The following is a 7,011-nucleotide window of genomic DNA, read 5'->3' on the forward strand; positions in this document are numbered from 1 at the left end:
TAGTTCTAAACATAAAAAGCTTTAATACATATAAGATTTTATCTCAAATATTAATAGCATGTGATAAAATGTTACACAAATAAAATATTTTTTTTATAAAAACTTTATTAAGACGTGTATTATTATTTTTATTATTTATGTCATTTTAAAAAAATAAAACTCATGAAATAATAACAATAAATATAATAGACTATTTTTTAAATCAGGAGAGAAAACCGATGAATGAATGAACTTGAGTTACACATTTTGGTGAATCTAATAATAAAATTTTATAATGGTTTTAGGTTCATTATAACTCATTAATCATACTGTTTAAAATTAATTCATATCGTTGTTTACATACATATTAAATAATTCACTAATTCAATTTTATATTAATTAAGAATTAATTGGATTCAAATTGCATTATAATTTATAAATAATTTTTTCATTTATAATTATGACAATCATATTTTACCCCTGGAATAATTAATTTTATGATAGATGATAATTAATTGGATTCCATTTTCATTATAATTTATAATTAATAATCAATATACGCAGTTTAGTTATATATTAATATTATAAATATTCATATCAATTTTTTTAAAAATATAGCCTATGAAATAATCAATATAAAAGAGATCAATTTGTACATCATTTTATTCATCTTTATAATTAATTATATTTTTTTATTTTTTATAATCAAAATAATATTCTTCATATTTTTTTAAATTATAAATAATAAACATAAATAATAAATGACTAATTAAATTATATTCAACCAAATGTACATACTTTTTTATTATTAGAAGAAATAGTTTTACAGCTTTAAAAACCAAAGGCATGAGAAATATGTATAATTTATTATATATATTAATCATTATTTCAAATGTTAATAAAATTAAATATTTTTATTTATATAGATATAATAAAAACAAATATTATTATAAAAAATATTCATGATCAATTTTATTAAAATTAATCCATCACCATTTAACATATATTATAGTTATATGAACATTGTTTCCCATTAATTAAAATATTAAAATGAAATTTATTAGAATCATAAAGAACTAATTTAGTCTCTATAAAAAATAATATTTATTTGTAATATTAATAAAAAAATCAAATCTTGACAAAATATTTACAATAAACTATATTTAAAGTTTTTCACAATGAAATTCAATAATAAAAATAATAAGTGCCTTAATAAGGACATATATCATTGAAAATTAATAACACATAATAAAATGTTACAAAAATAAAATATTTTCTTTTTATAAATACTTTAATAAGGACGTATATTATTATTACAGATATTTATATCATATTTTTAAAAGGGTCATCCTAAGCATTGCCCCGCAATTCGGAGACATGGATTAAGAAACATGTCTGGTGTCGGGGGCATGGATTAAGAATGACAGATAAAGAAAATATATTATATTCAGTTTATTGAATACACACAATATTATTTTAAAAAGTTAATTATTTCTGTTTGCAGTGCATTGAATACACATATATTTAGAAAAACATGTCTTTTTAATCTATTAAGTAATGTTCAACTTATCATATTAATCTCTTAACCAGTGCCCCAAGGGCACTCGTTAGCATTTTCCTTTTTAAAAAATAAGACATGAAATAATGATAATAAAAATATTTATTTATTATTATCACAATCTCATTCATTTTATCCGTTAAAAAACTATAATTTGTGAAACTATAACCTATTAGAGTCGTTCGAATGTGGGACGTTTATAATCTCTGAAACGATGAAGAACAAACATTCATAAACATGATTTTGTTTGATCAGAAAGTATTAACTCTTTATCCCAAATATTGTATTTGTTGTTAACAAAATATACTTTTATAGTCTAAATATTTAATATTATTATTTTTTCTTTATAAAATTATTGATTTCAATATTTTATTGTTATATTTTTTTTCTTTAGGGAACTTCTTTACCTGCAACAATAAACAACTCTAACAAATATTCAAGACTCAGAATCCACAATTTCATACCATTATTTTGAATTTGTATCCATAGAAACAATTTCAGAAAGAGTTGGAGACAATATTGTTCTCTCTGGTAGTGTTATACACAAGTTACCCTATAATAATATAAATTATATTATATAATCACATTCATGTTTCTTTTCAAACATAGTTGGAGTGCTTCATGCTCTTGGATATGAAGAACATGTTTACGTATAAGAAAAACATACAAAAATTCTCAAACTTGAATTGAGGCTACAAGAGTAAGATTTCAACTACGCATATTTGCGTATTCATATATTCATACATAAATTAAGTATATTAAATTAAAATCAATATTACATTCTAAACATAATTTATTCATAGGAATAAAATTGTTAAGGTCACGTTGTGTAAAAAAATAGCTATTGAATTTAAAAATTTAATGACAAGTCAAACGGAAAGAATCACCATTGTTACAATCACCTCTACAAGAGTGAAGATGTTTAGAGGTAACTATATCTTTAAACTTTATACGTATTTTATTCACTCAAAGGATTACAATTTTCACAAATAAACTTATATTTTTATTCCACTGATGAATACTTGATCAACTCAACTTCAGCTACCCGGATTTACATCAATCTAGAAAACCCTGAATTCCAACACCTAAAAAAGTAACTTATCCACCGAATATACTTTATATGTTAAATGCTGACATTTTTTAATTATCATTTTAGATAACTAAAATTTAAAGTTAGTCTTTCAGTATCTCTTTTTATTTTGTATAAATTATACAACCCATCAAATGATCAGCTAGAAAATAAAGGAGATTACAATCACTGAGTTTTCAAATATGTCACATCAAAAGAGGATGACTCAAAATAAAAGTACACTACAAAATAGAATGACAATAACATGAGAGTCAGATACACAAGTACACTATAAATTTCATTTTAAAACTCTTTTGTAAATACAATTCTAAGGTTATTTTACATACCAATTTTTCTCAACTTTTAAATTTAAGAGGTTTTCTTCATAGTTTCAGCAACTATAAATGAAATTAATTATACGTTTAGATGACATTACATTGAATGTGAACAATGTCTGAAAAAGTTTAAACAAGAATGCCATGAATTGAAATGTCATTCGTGTGAAACATCTTCTAAGTATCCAAAACCAAGGTTAGACATTTGCAATCATAAATCATCTTATCAAAAATACTATGAGTAATATAATATAAAAAACATTAAATCACAAGTTCAAAATAATGTAGAAAGGGTCCAATGAAACTGCTAAAGCGACTTTGACATTATTTGATCAAGAGACACAAAAGCTACTAAATACAATGCCTCAAATGCTCTTGCAACAACAAACTAACACGTCTACACCATCAATACTACTTTGACATTATTTGATCAAGAGGAATTAAAAGAAGGGTCACAAATCTACACAATATCACAAACTTTTGTACCAACCACTATTCTACAAGAACCAATTCTGAAAACACCTATTAAACAGATAATTAAATCTGTACTACAATCATACAAATATGCTACTAACTTTATGAATAATAACAATATACTTATTATATATAAGAGTTCATATCACCATCAATGATTCAAAATAAAGAAGATCACCAAGATGAAGAAAAAGAAAAAGAAGAACGTGGAATAGAAAATGATGATGACAACATCAATGATAAACCATACAAGAAAAGAAAAACAAAAACTCTCAGTGCTAAACAAAGGCTAATCATAACATCATCATATGATGAAACACATACCAAAGGGAATTCAAAAAATAATAGTAGCAACAATGAACTTCATATATTATCCTCTGACGATGAGTTACTTCTCATACAAAATTTAAAGACTCGAAAATCGATTAAAGCAAAACAAAGGAACAACAAAGGCTTATCTAAGAAAAAAAACAAACAAAAACCATAAAAATTGATTCCAATTTTGAAGACTTCTTTCATGTTTTAACATTTAATTTCATGTCTCGCAGTGCATTTCTATTATTTATAAATGTATTAGTTTTAAATTAAAATTAGACTATTTTCTTTTTTTTATTCTAATCTTATTATCTATATTATAAATTTTTTATAATAAATAATATCTACCATAAATAAAGTATTATTTTATTTCAAAAACTTCTATTTACTACCAGCACGGTCTTCTTTACCACCCGCGTATCACACGGGTCATATTCTAGTTTGTTAGTTATAAGAAGGATAATTGATTTGACACTCATTGTAGTTGGTTTGGCCACACTATATAAGTTTGGTACAAAAACCATGGTTTTCATCCTCGTTTTTGGCAAGAAGCGAGTTTCATCCAAATCTTACAATTATAATGCTGGTGAGACATAAAGTCAAACTAATGTTGGATAAGAAGGTTCAACAAGTGTCAGAGCTATTATTACCCAGGAGAAATATTCTCAACTAATTAGTTTTCTACAAAACTCAAATTTGATGGATAAACCCCAACCTTTAAGTGTTATGCCTAGCTCTAGTCACATTTTCAATCATATTGATCTTAAGTTAAATGAGACTCAAGGTATATCCCATGCTTATATCATAACATGATCCATTCATACCAAGTCCAACTTTTGGATCATTGATTCAGGAGAAAATGACCATGTATGTTCTTCCTTACACCATTTTAACTCTTAGTATATAACTAAATCTATAAATGTTTATCTACCTAATGGCTCATATGTTTTTGCCAAGTATGCAGGAACTATGATTTTTTCTCCTCACCTTTATATAACCAATGTGCTATATACTATTTGAAGGAAAATTGCATTAAATGGTGCAGGTCAACTTGTGTCCATTCATCCACTATCACTATGAGAATAATTTATGACACTATCACTATGTTTTTGCTTGTGACCATTCATCCACTATCACTATGAGAATAATTTATGACACTTTCGCATAATATTCTATGTAGTATTCTCATGGCAGGTCAATTCGGTATAAATATTACTCCTAATATTCATACCAATGTTAAGACTTGATAACTCTTATCCATGATTTATGAGATGTGATCATCAGTCTATCCACATAAAGTATTAATGCTTTAATGTTATCCTACTTCACAATGAAGTTCAACTCTATATACTTTAAGAATAGTTTTCTTGTATTAAATGGAATTTCATTATTAAGTCACACTTATTATTTCATTAAACAAACTAGCTATTCTAGGGACTTTATTATTTAGGGAAAAAACATAATAAATAAATTCCTTTTAATTATTAATAAATAATTCGATACAAGTATCAAGACTATTGACCTCTAGGACTTACACCAACAATCTCCCGCTAGCACTAGAGCCAATCAGACATACCCCTAATACTCATAGATCTAGTATGACCATCATGCTTTTTATATGCAAGAGGCTTTATTAGTGGGTTAGCAACATTGTCAAGTTTAGATATTCTTCATATCTTTAGATGTCCTCTATCTATTATCTTTCTAATGAGGTGATATCTCATAAGTATGTGTTTAGATTGTTGGTGAGATCTAGGCTTCTTAGCTTGTGTGATAGCACCATTGTTATTATAATATAGATCAATGGGATCCATAATTCTAGGGATTATGCCAAGTTCACTATGAAACTTCTTGATCCAAACATCTCCCTTTGTTGTATTTGAGGCAACAATGTACTCGACCTCAGCTGTAGAATCTGCAAGAGTATCTTGCTTTAAACTTTTCCAACTCATAGCGCCACCATTAAAGAAAAACACATAACCAGATTGCAATCTAAAGTCATCCTTATTTTTCTGGAAGCTAGCATCAATGTATCCAATTACATCTAACTCTTCCTGGCCTCTATATACCAAGAATGAGTACTCAATCCTTTTGAAGTACTTAAGGATATTCTTAACAGCAACCCAATGAGCATCACTGGGATCATACTAGTAATTACTCGTTGCACTTAAAGCATACGAGACATCTGGTCGAGTACATAACATGGGATACATAATAGATCCTAGTGCAGATGCATATGGAATCTTATTCATGTGATCCCTTTCTTCCTTAGTTGAAACGGATTGCGGCTTTGATAGTTACATTCCATGTTGCATAAGTATGAATCCTTTCTTGAAATCATATATATTATAGTGTCTGAGCACTTTGTCTATATATGTACTCTGACTTAGGCCAAGCTGATTTTATGATTTATCTCTATAGATCCTAATTCCTAGTATGTAGGCTACTTCACCCAGGTCCTTAATAGAAAAGCATTTCCCTAGCCAAGTTTTCACTTGCTTCTAGGTAGCAGCATTGTTTACAATAAGTAATATGTCATCTACATAAAATATCAGGAAGACGATCATGCTATCATTAACCTTCTTATAGACACAAGGCTCGTCTTTGTTTTTGATAAATCCATATTGTTTTATCGTTTCATCAAAACAAAGATTGCAACTTGTGGAAACCTGCTTCAGCTCATAGATTGATCATTATAACTTGCATATTTTTTGGGCTGCTTCTGGTATGTCAAATCCTTCAGGTTGTGTCATGTGCACATCCTCAAGAAGATTCCCATTAAGGAAATCAGTCTTGACATCCATCTTCCATATTTCGTAATCATGATATGCAACGATAGCAAGTAAAACCCGAACAAATTTAAGAATTGCAACTAATGAAAAGGTTTCATCATAGTTTACACCATGAGTATGCTTATAGCCCTTAGCAACCAATCTTGCCTTATATGTATGTACCTTACCATCCATTTAAGTCTTCTTTTTAAAGACCCACTTGTATCCTATAGGATCAACTCATACATAAGGTTATACCAACGTCCAAACTTGGTTTGTGTTCATGTAATGCATTTAAGATTTCATGGCTTCTAGCCACTTTTCAGACTCAGGACCAGTGATAGCCTCTTGGTAGGTCACAAGCTTATATCGATTCATAAGTAATACATTTCCTTGACCAGTTACAAGATAACCATATATCTTAGGTTGGTAACGTATTCTGTTTGACATACGTTGGTCTTGTTCTACTTGAGCAAGTTTCTCTTCCATAACTACTTATGTTTCTTGCTC

The sequence above is a fragment of the Lathyrus oleraceus genome, chromosome 2 (genome assembly GCF_024323335.1).
Source record: "Lathyrus oleraceus cultivar Zhongwan6 chromosome 2, CAAS_Psat_ZW6_1.0, whole genome shotgun sequence".
Taxonomy (NCBI): Eukaryota; Viridiplantae; Streptophyta; class Magnoliopsida; order Fabales; family Fabaceae; genus Lathyrus; species Lathyrus oleraceus.